This window comes from Symphalangus syndactylus, chromosome 5, assembly GCF_028878055.3.
Source record: "Symphalangus syndactylus isolate Jambi chromosome 5, NHGRI_mSymSyn1-v2.1_pri, whole genome shotgun sequence".
NCBI classification, from domain to species: Eukaryota; Metazoa; Chordata; class Mammalia; order Primates; family Hylobatidae; genus Symphalangus; species Symphalangus syndactylus.
In genome coordinates this window covers 39,872,563-39,895,700 of record NC_072427.2, presented here as the reverse complement: position 1 = coordinate 39,895,700, position 23,138 = coordinate 39,872,563, and the positions used below count along the sequence as shown (strand labels likewise).

The following is a 23,138-nucleotide window of genomic DNA, read 5'->3' as shown; positions in this document are numbered from 1 at the left end:
AAAATACAAAAATTAGCCGAGCATGGTGGCTCATGGCTGTAGTCTCAGCTACTCAGGAGGCTGAGGCAAAAGAATCGCTTGAACCCAGGAGGTGGAGGTTGCAGTGAGCCGAGATCGCGCCACTGCACTCCAGCCTGGGCAACAGAGCAAGATTCCGTCCTGTCACCAACACCCTGTGCCACCCACACCCCCCTGCCAAAAAAAAAAAAAAAAAAGAAAACGGATGCCACGAAGCAAAAGAAAGGCCAAACAAAAGCTGTTCATGACAATGAATTATTAACTAAGTGTAACTGACTCAGCTCCCTCCACCTGAAGTCCACAGACAAGGAAAGAATGTGAGGTCCAGAGAGCTTAGGACAGGGCTTCTCAGACACCTGGGGATTGGGGATCCTGTGAAAATGCAGATTCCGAGTCAGGAGGGCTGGGCAGTGGGGATGGGGCTGAGGGTGTGCCCTTCCAACAGGCTCCCAGCTGATGCAGATGCCGCGGTCCCATGGACCTCACCTTGCGCTGCAAGGTCTCAAGAGACTTAACCAAGATATAAATTGAGCAGCAAAGTCCAAATAAGATTCTACATGCAGTGTGGATGAATCTCAAAATAATTATGCTGCATGAAAGAAGACAGGCAAAAAAAGAGTACATATTCATAAACTATGCTTCCATTTATATAAACTTCTAGAAAATGCATACTAATATATAAAAAGGAAAGGCAGATCAGTGGTTGCCTGGACGTCGGGCTGGGGGACAGATGAATTAACAAAGAAAACTCTTGGGGGTGATGGATATATTCACTATCTTTATTATGGCGATGGTTTCCTAGGTGTATACATATGTCAAAACTCATCAAATTGTAATGCTTCAAATATGTGCAGTTTAATATGCATCAATTATACCTCCACAAAACTGAAAACAAAAAAAGAATCGAGGTGGCCTTCCTCCCCACGCATCCCACACTGAAGATGCCTGTTTCCACTTCAAGCTGAGCTGAGCAGCTTTTCAGATAGCCTGTGGTCTCTAGGGCTGGAACCCATCCCCCTCCCTCTTCCACAGCTCCCACCATCTCACCTGGGCCACCCTAAGAATCCGTGCCCCGATTTCACCTTCACCCTCCGTTCCTCATCCATTCTCCACAAAGCAGTCAGAGTGATCTCTTTAAATCACAGATCTGACCACATCACTGCTACCTCACACCTCCTCACTCTCCGCAAATCCCCAAACCACCCCCCCATCGCTACCTGCCCACCCCCTACCTTAAAATCCTTCAAGATGGAAGGGTATAAAGACCAAAAGGTGCACCCTGCCCTGGGTGCCTCCCACCTACTCCCCCTCAACCCCTCTTTCCACCCCTCTCCTCTCACTGTCCACCCCTGCCTCGCTGACTTTCTAGGAGTTCTCCCAAAGCACCATGTTTCCATCTGCTCAGGATCTCTGTCTATAACTCCCACCCCCAACCCCCTTTCTCTTGCCTGGTGAACTCCTACACATCCCCCGTCCCAGCTCAGCTCTCCTTCCCTCAGGAGTCTCCCCACCTGCTTCCCAGCTCACCCAAACCAAGGCAGGCTCCTTTGCTTTACGTGTTCCTAGAGCTGTGTTCCTTTCCTTCCAAGCACTCACTCCATCTGCATGCATCTCTCCCATGCAGCCCCCCGCACGAGTGTTTCATTCCTGCTTGTCTCTCGCGCTGCACAGTACTCCCCAGGAAGGGCACCGGGTCTGTTCTGCACCCAACACAGCGCCTGGCACCCAGGATGTACCCCATACATACTCATTTCTTGAAAGAATGTTTAGCGAATCCTCCAAAGGGGCCATGGTCATCCCTAAGCAATGACATCTCTAGGATGTGGGGACAGCAGCTCATTTACAACCCCTGCTCCCTGCACCCTCCTCCCACCCTGCACTGCCCCGCCAGCCCCTGCTGCCTCAAGCTCTGCAGAGAAGACCCACAACCCGCCCCCGTTCCAGCAGGAACTCCTGCCTCCCTCACGTCTACCCTGATCCTTACCACTCCTCTCAAAGCCACTTTGCATAAAGTAAATAGCACATTTGCTTTTGTGGGTTTTTTTTTTCCTTTCCACAATTTCAACACTGCTGTGTTTGGATATAATCATTTCCTTTCTGGGCTTGGATCCCAAATTCCGGCAGTGCCTTAAGGGTAGGAAGATAAGTGTCAGAGGACAATCTGGATTTAGACAAAAATCCCCTCCGGTAGGGCACACGCACTGGCCTGAGCATGTGTGTCCACCAAGCCTCTGGACTTGCTCCCCAGACCCTGTCAAAGACTCAGGAGATGGAGGAGGTCACCCCAAAGTGTGGGGAGGTGGTAGGGGAGGTGTCAGGCAGCAGAGACACCAGGATGGCAAAGGTCAGGGGGCAGTGGGTCAGATGCGCGGCCAGCAGCCAGGCACCAGGTAGACCAGAACATCAGAAGCAGAGCCAGGGAGCAGGCTTGGTCCTTGTCAGAACTTCAGAGCCCAGGGCAGTCCTAGGAATTAAAGAGGCAGGGCCAGGCAGGGGCTCAAAAGGTCAAGCACACAGCCAGGCACACAGCTCAGAGGGTCTGGAGCTCCAAGCTGCTAGTTGCCTTCACTCCTGCCCTTCTCTATGCCATAGCATTTGCTCATCATTTCCCCACCTGAATCCTACTGAGGCATCAGGACCACTTCAGCGGCTACTGGGGAGAGGTGGGGGCAGCCCCCGGACTTTCCTTCATAGGGTTCAGCTTCGCCTAGACAGATGAGGACATGGAAAGGAATGGATGCCCACAAGCCCCAGACCCAGGTTGACTACTCCCCATAATTTTCAGGCTTCTCTATCACTTTAGATGTCACTGGAGAAGGGGAGGAATTTAACAGCATAGACCCTCTGGGAAGCAGAGAGGGTGACTCATGGTGAGCTGCCCCTGGGGTCTGGAGTATGACCCAGGAGCCTAGAGTTGTTGAAAGAAGAGCAGTTTTTGGAGCTGGGCAGCCAGTGGTGATCTGTCTGCCCCGGGACTGGCCAGCAGCCTCTGGGCCCTCTGTGGGGTGCCGGGACCTCAAGCCTTAGAGGAATCCCTTCTCTGCCCCCAAGCCATTGGAATTTGCCCTGTGGGGAAGAAGCTGGCATCATTCTCTGAGGGCTTAGAGCTCACCCAAGACAGTTTCCAGAAAGGAGACTGGGACGGAAACAGGCCAGCTACACATATTAGGAGATCACCCTCAAGCAAAGGCACCTGACAGATGTCTAGCTATGGGAGCACTCCCTGTCTCCATCTCTCGAGCCCCGGGCTGTGTCCATCACCGAGTGGTCCTGATCCAGCTAAGTCAATCACCCCTGCTGAGCCTCCACCCACTCATCCCGTGGACAGGGAATCAAATGCAGAGGTAAATGCCGTTTGTGTTAACGACAAAATCTAACTAAGAGATGGTCTAGACAGGCTTTCTCACTGTCCTGTTTGGCCATGAAAACAGACATGATGATTCACATTTATAAAAGGGGGAACTAGGATTCAGAAAAGTCAAGAAACTTGCCCAGGGTCACAGAGCTACTGATGGCTGAGCCAGGCCTTAAACTAGAGGCAGCACCGGCTTTGAAGTGAATCCTATCTATAATTTTGTCTTAGCTCTGCTGCCTACCAGCTGTGTGTGGCCTCAGGTGCATTATTTAACCTCTCTGAACTCCAGCTTCTTCTCTTAACAAATGTGTTAATTATGACCTATCTCTCAAAATGCAAGGAAGGATGAGCTAAGATGAAACATATGAGAGTGATGGTACATGGAAAGCAGTTAATGTTTGTTCCTTCTTTCCAATTCCAAATCTTAAAACATATTGTTTTGGGATAATTCCAACATAGAGGTTACAAAGGACTTTCCTGGGGAAAGGGAAGCATTTCTCGAGAGAAATTGGAATCTAGGAACACGCCTGGCCAAGCACTTCTCTGTCTTCAGTGACGCCGGCTCCTTTGTTCCCATCCCTCTCTCTGTGAAAGGACAGAAAGAGCGGGCCTTCCCAGATACCTGTCACGTCCTTCCACACACAGGGGAGCCCAGCTCCGTGTCCACTGGGGCACCCACCTGCTCTCTGCGGCTCAGTGGCTGAGCCCGGGCCTGCCTCTGAGGGTGGAAGGCCTGTCGACAACCCCGAGACTGGCCACAGCTGGAGCTTCGCAACCAGGAACCACCAGGAGGGAGGCTGCCCCTCACATCCCCACCTCTCATTCCAGCAGGAAGGCTCTGGGTGGAGTTGGCATTATGGCAGTCTTGTGTACTCACACGCAAAGCACAGTCTCTCCCACGTGGGACTCATTTCCCTTCATCCACAACCCTCGGAGGGGAGGAGCAATGGAACAGAGAGAAAAATGCCAAAAGATTGGCCAGGGTCGTGGGGCTTGATCTCAACAGCCCAGAGCTCAAGCTTCAGTCCATTCCCATGTGCGATTCCAGCATCCTTAACGAAGAATCCCACGTGCTTCCTGAGGATCCCCCAACTGGCATCATACCTAAGGCTTCCCTAAATCAATGTGAACTCCATGATTTTGATAACTGAGCTGTGGTTATGGAAGAGAATGCCCTTGCTTTTAGGAAATACACATTGAAATGTTCAGGGGTAAAGGGGCATCTCGTCTACAACTATCAAGCAGTTCAGGTATACACGCATACACACACACTTCCAACCTCGGCACTACTGACCATTTGGGCTGGATAATTCTGTGCTGGGGGAAGCTGGAGGACTGTCCTGTGCACTGTAGGACATCGAGCAGCATCCCTGGCCTCTATGCACTAATGTAGTAACACCCCCCACCATGCCCCATCCTTACCCCCAGGCATTTGAAACAACAAAATTGTCCAGAGATTGTCAAATGTCTCCTGGGGGACAAAATTGCTTCTTCTTGAGAACCACTGGGGATCTATATATATATATGAGAGAGAGAAGGGTAAAGAATATAAATTCTTGGTACTGTTTTTGTCTTTCCTGTAACTTTCCTGTAAAACACTTAGAACATGCAAAGAAAGAAAGGAAGAAAAAAAAACCTTGCCAGGTTACAGTCCTCTCTGTGTCTGCCCCTAGGCCCTGACTCCCTTTCTCACAGGTCAGGGGTCCCACAGTGGAGGGCATTTAACTGCGGATCAGACCCTGCTAGACCTTCCCGCACACACGCTCTTGGAAGCCCCATACTGGCTTGATTCTGGTTTCCCCCCTCTGCAGATGGGGAGCCCAGGGCCCAGAGGGAGGGTCCACCTTGCCTGAGGCCCTGCAGCTGGGAGCACCAGTAGATACCAGTACCTGAACCCAGTATGCAGACTCCTGGCCTTCTTCTCCCCTCCACCTACTGGCCCTTGTCCACCCAGTGAGCCTAGACAGCCGTCTGGTGTTTTCCCTAGCTGCCGTCAAGCACCCCACTGAGCACCAGGCACCAAGCACTGAGTGGACACCTTTGCAGAAAATCAAAAGTTAACCACATGTGCAATTTTTTTCTTTATCCTCCTTTCCTAAAGGGGGTTGCAGGGCTGGGCAAAGTTGCCTTTCAGATGCTTTCCAGTCAGCAGATTTTGCCTCCTACCTTCGCCTTACAATCTGTGATGATTCTGAGTGGAGCTGGCTAGTTGCCATTTGAAGCAAATTGGTTATCCAGGAAAAAGCAAAAGAAAAAACTTTAAACAAACAAATAATACGAGGAAAGCCATGGGGGAGGAGGGATGAGGAGAGAAGGAAAGTAAATTGCACAAATGCAAATTAGAATTATTTAAAAATTAAAAGTTACTTTAAATTATTTAACCTAATTACTGCCCCGTTCTCCCAGGGAGACAGTCACTTGTGTTCTGTGGAGCATGGAGGATTAAGCGGAATCCTCTGGCACTAGGGAGGGGAGGCCAAGGAATCCAAGCTTCAAAACCCCTCAGCATGCTGGGGTGGGGTGGGGTGGGGTGGAGGCTGGGGGGAGGGGGACAGATGCCAGCGGGAAGGGGACGTGTAATAAACATAATGAATGTGGGCATCGCACTTCATGCTTTACAGAGCACCTGCTCATTTTCTTTAATCCTCATGACTGCCGGAGGGGCCTGCGTTGTTATCCCCATTGCACACATGGGGAAGCTGAGGTTGAGGCCCAAGGTCACACAGGTGATAAGCAGTAAACCCAGGCCTGGAGCCCTGCAACCCTGGGGCCTGCAAGAGCCCTCTCAGCTCTGCTGGGCTAATCCCCACGAAGGACAATGAGAGGGGGCGCAGGAGAGGGCACCGCTGGAGTCTCATCCTGCCTCTGCTGCTTCCCTGCTGAGTGATCTTGGGAAAGAAACCTCACCTCTCTGAGCCTCAGTTTCCTCATGGAAAAGATGGAGATGGTACTTCCCACAGGGCTGTTGAGAGGCTTGCGGGGGACAAGATATCTAAAGCCCCTGGCACTTAGTAGGTGCTCAAATAATGGGGCCTTAGAGTTCCAATGAGCAACAGGGGAAGGATAAGGGGCATTAAATCCCTACTGAAAGCAATCATATTCTTCTCAGGAGGCTGAAATGAGAGGATCACTTGAGCCCAGGAGTCAAGGCTGCAGTGAGCTATGATTGTACCACTGCACTCCAGCCTGGGTGATAGAGCTAGACCTTGTCTCCAAAAAATAAATTGTATAAAGCCCAGTGACGTGTTAAGCCAGTAGTTCTCAAATGGGCTGCATACTGGAATCATCAGGACGCTTTCAGAACTCCTGAAGCTCATATGGGCCCCCAGAGCAATCAAATCCAAATCTCAGCATGTCTAAGCTCTCTGGGTGATTCCAATGTGCAGCCACAGTTAAGGACTTCTGCGCTAATCTGTCTCCATTAGGATATAACACAATGACATGGATAATACTGCAGTTGGAAGGATTTAGGGTAGACACTAAATGGGGCTTTTCTTTTCTTTAAATTGTTTTGTAGAGGTGGGGGTCTTGCTATGTTGCCCAGGCTGGTCTCAAACTCCTGGCCTCAAGCGATCCTCCCATCACAGCCTCCTGAGTCACTAGGACCGCAGGTGTGAGCTTTTCTAGAAGCCAGGTCCAATGGAATATGTAGAGTGTCTATGGGGATTGGTAAGAGCCGAACTGAGCCCTCTGTGACCAAGGAAGGAAACAGGAGGAGGGGGCAGGGGCCTTCCAGAGGTCCTCCTCAGACACACTTGAGACTAAACCAAGCAAGGTCCCTGATAGGTAGAAAGGGAAAGGAGTGGAGGAAGAGGGTTTGTGGGTGGCCAAGAGATAGCACCCCTCAAAATGCCTGACCTGTCTGAGATCCTTGCCCACCTGAGACCTCTAGAGGTGACCTGACAGCCTTCACCCCACCGTGAATCTCGGGACACACATGCCCTCCCTGGCGCCTCCATTCACCCCCCCACAGCACACTAAGATTCACAATACACTCCATGCTGTGTCAGGCCCTGGGCACTACCCAGGGCTTCAATTTCCTTTTTATTAGTCCAGGAAGGGTCTAATTTGCATGTCATTTGCATAAATTTGCTTGTTTCGGTTCAAAAAAGACCCCAACTCCAAGCAGGTGAGATAAAATAAATTGGCTTATTTATTGTCCCTCCTGCTGCAATTGTATTCCAACCTAACACCAGGCTTCACGGAGTGTTCACAGGGGAGACTTTATTATAACACCGCAGCCTGGAGACAAACTGCTGGAGGTGAGGACACAGCCCGGCTGGACTTCCAGGGATGGAAGAAAAGCAAGTTTCTCCCCCCAAATTAGGCTAGACTTAAGATGGAAGGCTGCCTCTGAAGACGGAACACAGTAGATTCACGATTTTAACTATATCCCTTCCCCCCACCAAAAAAAATAAACAGCAAAAACCCTACTTTGCTATCCCATCCTGCAGTGGGGGCCACAGTGAAGTCTGAGCCCGGGCTGGAGGGAGGGCCGCTCTCCGGGCTGGCCATTTAATTGATTATCGACACATTCTCAAGGCCAAAGCACAAAGGATTCGGCTGACTTTTAAGGTCCCTCCTGACTAAGCTTCTATACAGGGGTTTCAATGGATGCTCTGCATCACATAGTTGGGTGGAAAAATCCATTATCTTAACCCCTGGCACCAGGATGCCGCTGGGGGAAGAAAGCCTTTGATACATTGTCTGGGGGACCTGGACCCTGAGGTTCGGGTTTAGGGGGGTGTTAAGTCTGGCAACCGCAGACAGAGCAGCACTGAGGCAGTGCCAATGCAGGGCACTCATCCGCTTTCCCCCAGGGGAGAGGAAGGCAAGACGGGGTGGGGCACAGGAGCGATGAGGGGTGACCAGTGAGAGTACCTCGTATCACAGTGGCCTCAGAGCAAGCCATCAACCCGGTTCAGATGCCCCCTTGAGGAGGGCATGGGAATGACACTGTCTTATCTTGATTTCAAAGGTCTGGGGGACCCCAGTGGATGCCTGGGTTATAATCTTAATAAAAAGACCTACTAGGCAGGGCCTGGTGGTTTACGCCTGTAATCCCAGCACTTTGGGAGGCCGAGGTGGGTGGATCACAAGGTCAAGAGATCGAGACCATCCTGGCCAACATGGTGAAACCCTGTCTCTACTAAAAATACAAAAAAAAATTAGCTGGGCATGGTGGCGCGCGCCTGTAATCCCAGCTACTCAGGAGGCTGAGACAGGAGAATTGCTTGAATCCAGGAGGCAGAGGCTGCAGTGAGCCGAGATCACGCCACTGCACTCCAACCTGGGCGACACAGCAAGACTCCGTCTCAAGAATAAATAAATAAATAGTAAAAAGGCCTGCTAAATAAATGGTAGTTCAACAAGTATCGAGGGTTTACTCTGAACAAGGCATTATGCTGAAATCTTCATAATGGCCAGGCGCAGTGGCTCACACCTGTAATCTCAGCACTTTGAGAGGCCGAGGCGGGGAGATCACTCGAGGCCAGGAATTGGAGACCAGTCTGGCCAACATGGTGAAACCCTGTCTCTACTAAAAACACAAAAAATTAGCCAGGTGTGATGTTGTGCACCTATAATCCCAGCTACTTGGGAGGCTGAGGCACGAGACTCCTTTGAACTGGGGAGGTGGAGGTTGCAGTGAGCCAAGATCGTGCCACTGCACTCCAGCCTGGGTGATAGAGCAAGACTCCATCTCAAAAATAAAATAAAATAAAATAAAGTAAAATAAAATCTTCATAATGAGCCTAGGATATAGGTTTTATAATTACCCCAATTTACCAATGAAAAAAACTGAGGTTCAGAAAGGCTACATAATTTGCCCAAGGTCACAGAACTAGAAGGTAACAGAGCCGGGATTTGCCCCTTAACCATCACTATATACAATACTAGGCAGGCTTCTCAGCCGTCCCATAAAAGCAGGAAGAGCACCATTATTGGAGATGAGGAGCCAGCATTTCTGTGAATCTGATTCACCTAAAATCATCAGCTAATAGGTAGGATCTTCTGATTCCTGGCGTGGAGCCCTTTGCACTTATCATTTTGCCTCCATCTGCGATGTCACCAACATCAAATGATTCTATAATTTGGTACTAGCTATTCATTGGCAAAACGGCACCTGGCAGTGGTGTGATGGAGAGGAATGGGTCAGCACCAAGGCAGCACCAAGGACATTCCCAAACATCCCAATCTTCCCTAAATTGGGAAATAGTCACTGGAATGAACCAAACAATCCCTGGATCGATATAAATCCTTAAATCCATTTCTGTTTTCAGATTAGTACCATGTGTTAACAAACTGTCGGTATACAAAGGCAGAACCCATGCTAAAGATACCATTTTAACATTTTGTGGAGACTCCTAGGTACTTCTAGTTATGGAAAAAATCCTGTTCTTTGACTCCAAGCCCATTATGAGTCCACATGTTGTGCTCGCATCCTCCCTCTAGATGTCTGGGCTCAGACTGAAGCCAACTCATTTGTGTTCATATAGCCGCACAGTGATCGCCTGGACCCTTTCAAAAGCTTTCCACTTCATTCATTGATTCATGCAGCAGAAATCTGTTCAGCACCTACTAAGTGCCAGACACTGTCTTAAGCACAAGAGGTACAAGGTTAAGTAAAGTAGGTGCAGACCCTAAACTCATGGAGCTTACAGTCCTCTAGGAGAGCAATATAATAGAATAATTAGATAAGTATATAAGTACTAACTATAATACATTTACAGTTAACTCATGAACTTCAAAGGTCCACTTACCCACAGATTTTTTTCTGACCAAACATAGATCAAAAATACAGTATTTGTGGGATGTGAAACCAAGGACATGGAGGGCTGACTTTGTACACGTGGTTTCTGTAGGTTCAATTACAGAACTTGAGTTTGTGTGGAATTTGGTATACGAGGGAGTCTGGAACAGTATATGTCCCACATATACCAAGGGAAGGCTGTATGTTAGTTTGCTCAGGCCGCCGAGCAAATTAATATGTAGCCATATATTATATTATAGTATATTATTCTGTTATAAATACATTGCTCTCCTGGAGAACTGTAAGCTTCATGAGTTTAGGGTCTGCACCTACTTTGCTTAATGTAATAAATACCACAGAATGAGTAGCTCAAACAGAAATTTATCTCCTCAGTGTGAAGAGTCTTTAAAGAACTAAAAGTAGATCTACCATTTGATCCAGCAATCCCACTACTATGTATCTATCCAGAGGAAAAGAAGTCATTATACAAAAAAAGATACTTGCACACACGTTTACAGCAGTACAATTCGCAATTGCAAAAATAGGGAACCAGCTCAAATGCCCATCAATCAGTGAGTGTATAAAGAAAATGTGGTATATATACCATGGACAACTCAGCCACAAAAAGGAATGAAATAATGGCATTTGCAGCAACCTGGATGGAACTGGAGACCATTATCCTAAGGGAAGCAACTCAGGAATGGAAAACCCAACATCATATGTTCTCACTCATAAATGGGAGCTAAGCTGTGAGGACACAAAGGCATAAGAATGATACAATGGGCCGGGCACGGTGGCTCACGCCTGTAATCCCAGCACTTTGGGAGGCCGAGGCGGGTGGATCACCTGAGGTCAGGAGTTCGAGACCAGCCTGGCCAACATTGTAAAACCCCATCTCTACTAAAAATACAAAATTATCTTGGTATGGTGGCACATGCCTGTGGTACCAGATACTCAAGAGGCTGAGACAGGAGAATCACTTGAACCCGGGAGGCAGAGGCTGCAATGAGCCAAGATCGCACCACTGCACTGCAGCCTGGGTGGGACGAGCAAGACTCTGCCTCAAAAAACAAACAAAAAGAATGATACAATGGACTTTGGGGACTCAGGGAAGAAGGGGGGAGGGGGAGGGGAGAGGGATAAAAGACAACACACGGGGTAGAGTGTACACTGCTTGGGTGACGGGTGCACCCAAATCTCAGAAATCACCACTAAAGAAATTACCCATGTAACCAAACACGACTTGTTCCCCCAAAAAGCTATTGAAGTTAAAAATAATTAACATAAAAATTAAAAATTAATGTAGTTTCTAAAAAAAATAACAAACATAATGCAAAGCCAAGTTTTGAACCACGTTTGTGTGTTTGGGCTTGTCCTCACTTGCTGCTCTTGACAACCCTGTTAAGCCTGGGTTAGCCTGCTAGATCGTAAGTGGCACGTGGTCTAGTTACGTCCATTGTCCTTGAAAAAAAAAAAGAAAAGAAAGAAATGTATTTCCTCACAGTTCTGGAGGCTGGAAGTCCAAGATCAGGGTGCCTATGGGACTGGTTTCATTCTGAGGCCTCTGTCCTTGGCTTGTAGATCCCATCTTCTCTCTATGTCTGTGTCTTAATCTCTTCTTATGATGATGCCAGTCATATTGGACTTAGGGCCCACCCATATGAACTAATCTTACACTACTTGCCTTTTTAAAGGCCTTATCTCCAAATATAGTCACATTCTGAGGTATTGGGGGTTAGGACTTCAACATCTGAATTTTTGAGGGACACCATCAGTCCACAACAACATTCTAAGACATAAAAGTTCAGGGATATATAACAGTAAGAGCAGATAACAGGGACTCTGGGGTGTCACTGAAGGTCTCCCTAAGGAAGTCACATTTGGGTTGTGTCCTAGCCTGGGTTCCCCCACAAGCAAACCTAAGACAAAGGTATGTGTGCAGGTTGTTTATTTGGGAAGTGATCCCACAGGGCAAGAGAGAGGTGCAGGAGGAGAGGAACAGAGAAGGAGGGACAGCAAACACAGACAGCTACAGGCCAGCGCTGCAGGCAACTGGGCTCCATCTTACTTGGGACTCCTAAGGAGGGTTCCAGAAGGTCCATCAGAGAAATGAGACGGGGAAGCATTTATCCGTCACTGCTGTCCCCACAGGCTAGGGACAGCCACACTGCTGGTGTTAACCCCTGAACTTCTACACTAGCATGTGGGTTCCCTCAGAGGTCTCTCACCTGTGTCAGAAAAGCCCCAGGACAGGAAGCAAGAGGTATGTGGAATGGGCCACGGTGGGGCCCTATCAGGCTGCATGTGTGCAAAGCTGGTCAAAGCCTGTGTGGAACTGGTCACCACAGCAGGGGCTGGAGTAAGACGTGGTGGGGAGAGGATGTGAAGTGAGGCTCAAGCGTACAAGCTTGAACTGTCCGTACAAGCTGTGAACTGCAGGATGAGTAGGAGTTAACCAGAGCGGGGTAAGTGGTGGGAAGAGCTTTCCAAGCTGAGGAAACAGTGTGTGCAAAGGCCCTGAGGCAGGAGGGCACACAGAGCACTCAGAGCACTAAATGAAGGCCAGTATGGCTGGAACCGGGGGAGAACCAGTGCTGGGAGATGAGGCTGGGAAAGCAGACAGGTGGTACATGGTGCAGGCCCATATTCAGGATTTGGGGTCAGGCGCGGTGGCTCACGCCTGTAATCCCAGCACTTCAGGAGGCTCAGGTGAGTGAATCACCTGAGGTCAGGAGTTTGAGTCCAGCCTGGCCAACATGCAAAAACCCCGTCTTTACTGAAAATACAAAAATTAGCCAGGCATGGTGTCGGGCGCCTGTAGTCCCAGCTCCTCGAGAGGCTGAGGCAGGAGAATCACTTGAACCCAGGAGGTAGAGGCTGCAGTGAGCTGAGATTACGCCACTGCACTCCAGCCTGGCAACACAGTGAGACTCTGTCTCAGAAAAAAAAAGTTGGCGGTGGTGGGGCGGGATTTGGGACATTATCCTAAGTGTGATGAGAGCTACTGAAAGTTTTAAGCAGGGGTAGGAAGAGATCTGTAGCAGATTTCTGTTTAGAAAGGTCACTCTACCTATTTAGGTGCAGACAGGTTTAGAGTGGGAAGAACAGCTCTTTCATGATTGCCCTGAAGTGTGGCATTCACTCCATCTACTTTCAACCAGGAATTAAGGTGACTAAGACCAGAAACTACTGCCTGTGGCAACTGTAGATGTATCATGGCTCAAAGTGGTTTCCTGGAAAGGAAATGGTTAAGAGGGAATGTGGGGGGATCCTGGGAAAGAAACATGACTGGTCAAATCCCCTAGTAAACATGCTAAAAACAGACGACAGACCTCTGAAAATAAACCAGTGGTGTTTGCTAACAGTGAGTCCTTATCTGTAGAATGCTTTAAGCAGATGTACCTCGTTTATATGAGTGTCTAGGATTGCTTATGGTAAATAAATATGGAAATCTACGCATTTACGGAGCATGGATCCCTTTTGTCACATAAGCTATGTAACTATCTGAGTATACGCTGGAGATTTTTCAAAACTAAAATAGCTCTCTTCTGTGTAAGTAATGGAGCCACATACAGTTCTTAGACACTTCTTATGTAAATCTGGGCAGAGTAAGTTCTGATGTGAGGAAAAAAGGCTTGGTGAGATGTGTAGTGGTCCCAGACCTCTGTCTGTCTCATTTGTGCTTCCTGATTACTTATATCCTTGAAATTATTAGTAAATCTTAACACTGGGCAAGATCTCTGATTCATGAGAGTCTGATGTGATAATCCCAGGCTCTGTGATGTCTCAGTAGGACAGTATATTCACTCTCATCTCCAGGTTCATTCCATGCACATTTTCCCTGCCTTTGGGGCCACTGCTCTCATGGAGCTGATGTTTTTTGTTGTTTTTGTTTTTTGTTTTTTTGAGATGGAGTCTCGCTCTGTCGCCCAGGCTGGAGTGCAGTGGTGCGATCTCAACTCACTACAACCTCCGCCTCCCAGGTTCAAGCCATTCTCCTGCCTCAGTCTCCTGAGTAGCTGGGACTACAGGCACGTGCCACCACGCTGGCTAATTTTTTGTATTTTTAGTAGATACGGAGTTTCACCATGTTGGCCAGGATGGTCTCAATCTCCTGACCTCGTGATCCGCCCACCTCGGCCTCCCAAAGTGCTGGGATTACAGGCGTGAGCTACTGCACCTAGCCTGATGTTTTTAGGTTCCAACTGCATCTATACAGCCTCCAAAATGTCTTTGTCCTTCACTGTGTCCTAATGGGTAGCTTACATCCCAGCAGGAGTTCAACATTTCTCCCAATAAGGACCTCTTTAACGAATTCTCCTGAGCCAGCCCCCCTTAACAAGGCCTCCAGGTTTCAAGAAATTTTGCCCACAGAACAAGTTACATTTATCAAGAAATAATTGAAAGCTGGGCATGGTGGTGCATGCCTGTAATCCCAGCTGCTTGGAAGACTGAGGCAGGAGGATCGCTAGAGCTCAGTTCAAGACCAGCCTGGGCAATACAGTGAGACCCCATCTCAATACGTAGATACATAAATAAAGAATTGAAATAGTTTTTTCAACTTTAATTAAAGCATTCATAACTACCAGTCAGGAGCTCTGACCAGCGTGAAGACTACCTACCATGTGAACTTGACAGTCTCAAATAAAAGCAGAGAAAAATGCTCCCTTAACATAGACAAACGTTCAACAGAGGCAAGGAGATTCTTTTGGAAATTCTGGGTACACTTCTTAAAGGGACCCTGGGTTGGAAACCACTGCTATGTATCTATTTCTTTATACTCAGACACTTGGTCCCTCATCTACCGTTTCTCTGATCGTGCACAAACCTCTTCAGTTTCCCCCATAGCTGGTTTGTTCCCACCTTGGTACTTCACCACCCATGTGATCTCAATGTCATCAGCAAGCCTGAAGCTCATTCATCGAAGTCACTTTCTTTTTTGTTTTGTTTTGTTTTTGGAGACAGAGTCTCACTCTGTCACCCAGGCTGGAATGCAGTGGCGCAATCTCGGCTCACTGTAACCTCTGTCTCCTGGGTTCAAGTGATTCTCCTGCCTCAGCCTCCCCAGTAGCTGGGACTACAGGCATGCGCCACCACACCCGGTTAATTTTTTTGTGTTTTTAACACAGACGGGGTTTCATCATGTTGCCCAGGCTGGTCTGAAACTCCTGACCTCAAATGATCCACTCACCTCACCTCCCAAAGTGCTGGATTACTGGTGTGAGCCACCACGCCTGACCTCCTTTTGTTTTTAAAGACTGTGTCTCACCATGTGGCCCAGGCTGCTCTCAAACTCCTGGGCTCAAGCCATCTGCCTGCCGTGGCCTTCTAAAGTGCTGGGTTTACAGGCATGAGCCACCACTTCGAGCCTGAATGCTGACTTTCAAATCACGTGTAAAAAAGTTAAATAATCATCTCTGGAGTAAGCCACTGGGTGTGACTCTGAATTCACCCAGAGGCCCTTTCTCTCCATCTGGAGCTTCTCCTAATTGCACTGGGGCCCCACAACCTCTGCCTGGCCTGGCTCAGCCCCTCACCCTTGATAGCAGGTGTTCTCCAAAGGGGCAAATGGGTCTGTGGCATGCAAGGGGAAAAAACAAATCTCCTGTTTGAATTATTTTCCCCAAATGGAGAAAAATAATTTTATTAAATATTTAGTGTTCATTGATAAGTAGTACATATATACTTCATTCATAAATTGACGTATACTGGAGTAGAGTTCAAAACTACTTTTATAAAGAGCAGTGGATAATCCAAAAAATGTAGATGCCATTGCTGAAAATCTCCCTATTCCCCACCCTCCTCTCCTCCCAGTCCCAGTGCCCTGGGTGTTTTTCTAGCCTCCACGTCCGTCAAGTCTCCATTCCGCTGCTATTTGCTGTCAATCTCTGGCTTGCTCTCCTGCTTGATGTTTCAGAGGCTCCAGTAAACTGACTGGCCATCAACTGGGCCAGGACCCTGCTCCCCAAGCCAGCCCAGAGGCTCCCACAGCCAGAACCAGTTCCTGGGCCCACAGCAAAGACCAAAGCCCCAGATCTCTACTTATGTGGGTAATTGTGTAGTTAAGACACACCAACACTACCACAAATATTAAAAAATTCTCTGGGCATAGTGGTGTGTTCCTGTGGGCCCAGCTACTCGGGAGGCTGAGGCAGGAGGATTGGTTTGGCCCAGGAGGTGGAGGCTGCAGTGAGCCATGATTGCACCACTGCACTTCAGCCTGGGCAACAGAATCAGACCCTATCTTAAAAACAAAAAACAAACAAACAAAAGAAGATACACTAACAATGTAAAAAAAGTCCCTTGAAATATTACATAATACAGTCCAAACTAGAAACAATCTAAATATCTACCAGTAGGAGTTTGGCAAAAAAATAAAATAAAATAAAATATGGTATATCTACAAGATGATCTATCAGCAGCCAATTACAACCTTCTAATAACATTAGGAAATTCTCAAGCTATAAGATGAAATGCAAAAGCAAATCTATATACAAATCTGTATACGGTATAACCTCAACTATGAATATGTCAATATGCACAGAAAACAAGCCTGGAAGGAAACATACCAAAATGTTGCCAGAAGCTTTCTTTGCCTCCTTCAATGGTTCAACAATTCTCCAGTGAGGCTCCTTATGTATGTGGCACTGAGCTAGGCCCTGTTTTATGGAATCACAGCTGATTTTGGTTTTCTACTTTATACGCTTCTGGATTTTTGTAGTTTTCTGTAAAGAACAAGTTTTACTTTTACATTTACACAAATAAAACAGAACCAAACAGTGGTTTTCTTATGAGAGCTTGTACTGTAAACCCAAAGACTGTTTTGAAATCTGAATTGTATGTATTGATTCCTGCTTGCTTACATTTTTTCACTCCTTGTAAGACTCTCTAGGGGATAATCAGGTATGGTTTCTTCGAGAGAAACGATGATACTTTTCCTAGGTAGTTATTTTCTCTAGTAATTCAGGGGTCTTACCTCATCATCAGTTATCCTCATCCCTCCCCCCACCTTAGTTCCAGGGAGGTGACAGGAATGACAGAGCCTAGGCTACCCAACAAGGAGGCTGTGACAACAGCAGCCACCTCCATCTCCACTGGAAGAGTCAAAAGAGATTATACTTCTACATGAAGGAGTGAAGTTAAACTTAAGGCAAAACTTTCCTATTAGCATGGCTGTTAAACCACAAACTGAGGTGATTCCTGACTCCAGCAGGGTGCAGAAGTGGGCTGGGTACGAGCAAGTTCACTCTGAGGTAGGGGTTGGTGAATCGCCTCTGAGGCCCCTTCCAGCCCTAAGAGCCCAGCAAGCTTCATGGAGTCTTGGGTGAGGTCAGGTTATCCCTAGAAATTATTGCCACTGAGATCCAAAGTACCCCTCAGACCTCCCCATTGCCAAACAGAAGTATTCAGACACAAGCCCAAGGCCAGATGGCTGGGCTGCCCCTGCATGTACACCCCATTCAGAAGGTAGGGTGGCGAGTAGAGTCAGGACCACATGGCCTCCATGTGACTCAGGATCATAAGGAAAGGGTCTCCAAAGGACCAGCCCTGGTGTGTGATGACAGACCAAGACCAGAAGCCCTCACCGCTTGGGTAATTAGGTCCCGTAATTCCGCAGACCCCACTGAGGTCCACGCTTCTCCCTCATCCCACCCCAAGGCCAGCTCACCCATCCCTCTCACCCCCTTCTTCCTCCAGGCCTCAGCCTCAGGAGCACAGCCCCTCCTCCACTGTTATCTTTCTCTGCTCCTTCCTCCTCCTGCGGAATGTGGGGCTGGAGAGGCTGTTTTGAGGCTGCAGAGGAAGCCCCCACCCACAGTTGCTCTCAGAAGGTTGTGGGGGTAGGGAGGGATTGACACGGGGTAGGAGACACCAGGGGGAAGAAAGGGTAGGATGAAGCACACGGCACCTAGGGGTGCTGAGGCCAAGCAGCACTGGACAGGGGTGATGCTCACGGGATGAAGGGGTGATGGAGGAGCTGTGAAACCACAGCTAGAAAGGAAAGTGTAACAAAAGAACCACTGCCGCTCAGCAGTGATGCCACCTCTCCCTGCCGACACCCTGACATGTAGCCTGCCATTAAAAGCCTGCCTCCAGGCCGGGTGCGGTGGCTCATGCCTGTAATACTAGCACTTTGGGAGGCCGAGGCAGGTGGATCACAAAGTCAGGAGTTTGAGACCAGCCTGGCCAATGTGGTGAAACCCTGTCTCTATTAAAAATAACAACAACAACAAAAATTAACCAGGCATGTTGGTGCGCGCCTGTAGTCCCAGCTACTCGGGAGGCTGAGGCAGGAGAATCACTTGAATCCAGGAGGCAGAGGCCGTAGTTAGCCGAGATTGTGCCACTGCACTCCAGTCTGGGCGACAGAGCAAGACTCCATCTCAAAAAAAAAAAAAAACCTGCCTCCAGACCTAGCTCTTGATCCCGGTGGGGTGGGGTGGCTTTCTCTAGTGTCCCAGGAGAGCAGAATTCTAGGAAAGAGGAATGGCAGATGGGGGCTGAAGCCATGGTAAGTGCTGAGACCCCCAATGTACATTCATGCATGCGTGCACACACACACACAAGTGATACACACACACACTCATCACACATGCATGCACCAATACCTTACCTGTGCACACCCATCATATATGTAGACAAATATATGCATACACAACCCCAAATGCATACACACACCACACATGCAGCCACCAGCCATTAGAGTAATCAATGCCCAGTGCCTGCTTGGCAGCCCATTTGAACCCCTGTGTTTTCACAATGAAATATTTAATGGCAGTAGAGAGCAGTCACACCCGTGGTGAGCAGGCATGACGGCCCTCCATGCTAAGGTTGGGCTCCGTTCTCCTTGGTAACAGCCACTCAGGCAGAATGAGGAATGGGCAGCACTCTAGCCCCTCCGGAGGGAAGGAGCATGCTGCAGCTGGCCTGGCATTCTGCTCTTCAGTCTCCACGACCCCTAGGGGCAGCCCTGGCCCAGCACACCTGCCTCTGGTCTCCCCAACATCCTGCTCACCCTCCTTTCCCTCAGTGTCTCTGAGCAACAGCACCCTGATCCCCAACTGTCCAACCAACACAGAATGTCGAGGAAGTCTTTCCCTTTCTGGAAACCTCCTTCATGCCTGTGGCTGGATTTCCTTCAGGACTGGTCAGTTTCTTTCAGGACTGCCAGGCAGGACTCTGCTCCCTTTTCCAGACGCTCTGGCCCCCACAGGCAGGTAAGTAGCCTCTCAGAGGGCGATGATGGTCTGGCCCATTTGGCATCGAGGCAGCATGTAGAAAGCAGGTATGAACCATGTCAGGAAAACACGCCACTTATTTCAGCCGTGCTGACCTGGTCTTTCCACCCTCCAGGGCCTGAAGGAACTGGCTAGGGGCATTCGGCTGTAAGACAGGTGCTATTCTTCCACCTCCAGCCTACACTCTCTCTTAGCTACAGAAAGCTCTGCACAGAACAGCTACCTCATCCTCAGTTCACCGTCCGAGGAGAGGAGTTTCCAGAGCCTGGACTCACAAAAGTCTGCCCCAGTACTCACATACCTCAGCCTCCTGCCCCTGTGCTCACCCCAGCAATCCCAAAGCACCTTCTGCCACTCCAGCTGCCTGAGCCTGTGCACTCAGCCACCCCCAAGTGGGGTAGGAGCTGAGACCTTCATGGAGGTCGGACAGCATCGGGCCACTGATTCCGACGGCTTGCCTCACATGCAGGCCACCATGTGGTATTTACGAGCATGATAAATTCTTTGCAGTGGAAGGGAAAAGTCACTTTGAATTGCACTCACCACTCTGGCTTCTCAAGAAACAGCATGAGTCAATTTTTGTTCTTTCATTTGGAACTGGCAACTGAGGCCTTCTTGTCACACTCTGGGGTCCCAGGGCAGGAGCTGGTGTACAAGGTCTAAGTTGTCCTAAATCTAAACTCTGAGTATGTGAGGGTGACCTCTCAGGCCCTCTCCTGCACCACAGCTTACCTGCTTACAAGAAAGACAGGATCCCAAGGAGAACTCTGACCAGAGGGCCCCAGAGAGAAACTGAGTCAGAGAGTCCCAGCTTTGACCCCCTAAGCACCTTTGCTCCTTTCTACCCTCTCCACCAAAATCAGCCAAAACAAAACTCTTCAAAGGTCAGAAACCAACCCAGGTTAAACAAGACAAAGAGACCAAACAACCAATGCAATAATGAATGGCTGTAAGAGACATTTGGGTGACAATAGAGAAAATTTTAATATGGATTAGATACTGGAAGATATTAGAAAATTATTAATTTTTTCAGTTGCAATAATGTTCTTGTGATTATGTAGGAAAATGCGGGGATTTTTGGAGATGTATGTTGACATAGGAGTGAATATCTTGATATAATTTATTTTAAAATGTTTCTGTTGGCCAGGTGTGGCGGTTCACGCCTGTAATCCTAGCACTTTGAGAGGCCAAGGTGGGAGGATCACTTGAGCCCAGGAGTTTGAGACTAGCCTGGGCAACACAGTAAGATCTCATCTCTGTTAAAGGGGAAAAAAAAGGTTCTACAAAAAAGATAATAGTCAGATGCTGTGGCTCACACCTGTAATTACAGCACTTTGGGAGGCTGAGGCAGGCAGATCGCTTGAGCCCAGGAGTTTGAAACCAACCTGGGCAACACGGTGAAACCCCGTCTCTACAAAAAGCACAAAAATTAGCAACATGTTGGGGCACACACTGGTAGTCCCAGCTACTCAGGAGGCTGAGGTGGGAGGATCACTTGAGCCGAGGGTGGGACAGAGGTTTCAGTGGGCCGAGATTGTGCCACTGCACTCCGGCCTGGACGACAGAACAAGACCCTATCTCAAAAAAAAAAGAAAAAGAAAAAGAAAAAAAAGAAGAAGCAGTTATAAACAACGTATCCAGGCCTTGTGATACCAGTAGCAAACCTAGATTTTAGCTGCTGAGTGACGTGTGGTAGAAAAGGCATGTGCGTTGGGTTCAAGGCCAGTACAGGCCCGCCTACCTGCCTGAACCTACTCTCTCTGAGCCTCAGGTTATTCATACCTGTAAAGAGGGAATAATTAAACCATCCTTACCAAGTCATGAGAACTCAATAAACTTGCACATGCGGAAGCACACAGCACCCAGGGGCCTCCATCAACATTCATTCTTGTCCTTTTCTGCATTTCCCTACTTGGGAAGGCCACCGGTCTAGCGAGAGACAATGAGACTCAAAATTTAAGGAAGGATTTCCACTTCCAGGGAGGTGAAGTAAGCATATTTTTCCCTATTCCTTCTGCTAAGCACAACTAAAACCCCTGGACATTACATGTAAAACAAACATAAGAAGACTGTGAAAGGTAGAGGGAAGAAGCCAAAGCAACTAGGAACTTTAAGCCCCAAGGAACAACATGGTGATGTGTTCCTTGGGTTGATTTTTTTTTTTTTTTTGCTTCATATATCCCTGATTTGGAGCTGAAGACACTAGGAACCCAGAAATGCCAATAGGAGCATACACAAAAAGCACCAAAAAAATCCTGCTCTCTCTTGCCAGAGGACTAAAAAAGGGGCAGCTTAGCAAGACAAGAAACTTTTAGATAATAGCCACTCAGTCAGACACAGTGGCTCATGCCTGGAGTTCCAGCTCTTTGGGAGGCTGAGGCAGGAGGATCACTTGAGGCTAGGAGTTTGCAATCAGCCTGGGCAATATAGCAAGACCCTGTCTCTATGAAAAATTTAAAAACTTAGCCGGGCATGGTAGCACGTACCTGGATAGTCCAAGATACTTGGGAGGCTGAGGTGGGAGGATCACACGAGCCCAGGAATTTGAGGTTACAATGAGCTATAATTGCACCACAGCAATTCAGCCTGGGAGACAGAACGAGATCCTGTCTTGGGGGTGGTGGGGATAATAGCCACCCAACTCCAACCAAACACCAACTGTAGGCCCACAAGCAAAGGCCAAGAGGGAAGCCCAGACTTCTCTCTTCTCAAGGTTTTACAAGGCACCTCAACACACTCGCTGGTGGTATCAGAGAAGACCAAGAAAGGAGCTGAAACTTTCACCTTCTCCAGCTAGTAACAAACTGCTCCCTGCAGTGTCAGTGGAGACCATGTGGTGAGGTGGAACTCCTGCCCTTGCTCAGTTGGCACAAGTAGGGACCCTCACTCTTTGGTGTCAACAAAGGACAAGTGGGGAATCTAGATTTCTACATCTACCTGTCCACCTCCTTCCCCTGCCAGAGTTGCAGACAAAGTCAATTGACACAGAGGTTTAATTAAGATATACAGTCTCATATTATAACATGAAAATGTCCAGGTTTCAATACAAAATCACTCACCATACCAAAAACCAGGAGAATATCAAATTGGATGAAAAAGAACAATCAATAAATGTCAACTCCAAAATGACAGAGATGTTAAAAATTATCTGACAAAGATTTCAAAGCAACCATTACAAAAATGTTTCTTTGAGCACTTATGAACATGCTTGAAACAAATGAACAAAACAAAAAACCTCAGCAAAGAAATATAAGGCATAAAGGACAAAATGGAAAATATAACTGAAATAAAAATCTCAGTGGATGGACTCAGCAGCTGAAGAGAGGGGCAGAGAAAAGCAGCAGTGAACTGGAAAACGAAACAACAGAAATTACCCATTCTGAATAACAGGGAGAAAATAGACTTGAAAAAAATGCAGCTTGAGGGGCTTACGGGACTATAACAAAATATGTAACATCTGTGTCATCAGAAGGAGAGGAGCAAGAGGAAAAAGAAGAAGAAAAAGAAAGCAGGGCTAAAAGAGTACTTAAAGAAATAATGGGAGAAAACGCCATCAATTTGGCAAGAGACACTCACCTACAGATTCAGAAGCAAACCCCTAACAAGACAAACTCAAGGAAATCCATTCTAAGATGCATGATTATTACACTTCTGAAAGTTAAAGATGAAAAAAATTGAAAGCAGCCAGAAGTTATTTTTAAAAAAGAACTAAACAGATATTCTGGAGTTCAAAAAGTACAATAACCAGAATAAAAAACTCACTAGAGGCCAGGTG

The 23,138-nt window shown here is 48.0% G+C and overlaps 1 protein-coding gene across 31 annotated transcripts in view; it reads right to left on the bottom strand.

Annotated features, from left to right (window-relative positions):
• The window catches only part of MEGF11 (multiple EGF like domains 11), a 381,686-nt gene that overhangs the window by 310,809 nt on the left and 47,739 nt on the right, over positions 1–23,138 (bottom strand). Inside the window, exon 1 of one of the 31 annotated variants that reach the window (XM_063638861.1) lies at positions 16,694–16,838. The exons of the other annotated variants lie outside the window; for them this stretch is intronic. The gene's annotated coding sequence lies outside the window, so the exon portion shown is untranslated. Of the gene's footprint in view, positions 1–16,693; positions 16,839–23,138 lie in introns of those variants that run through there. 31 annotated transcript variants of the gene reach the window in all.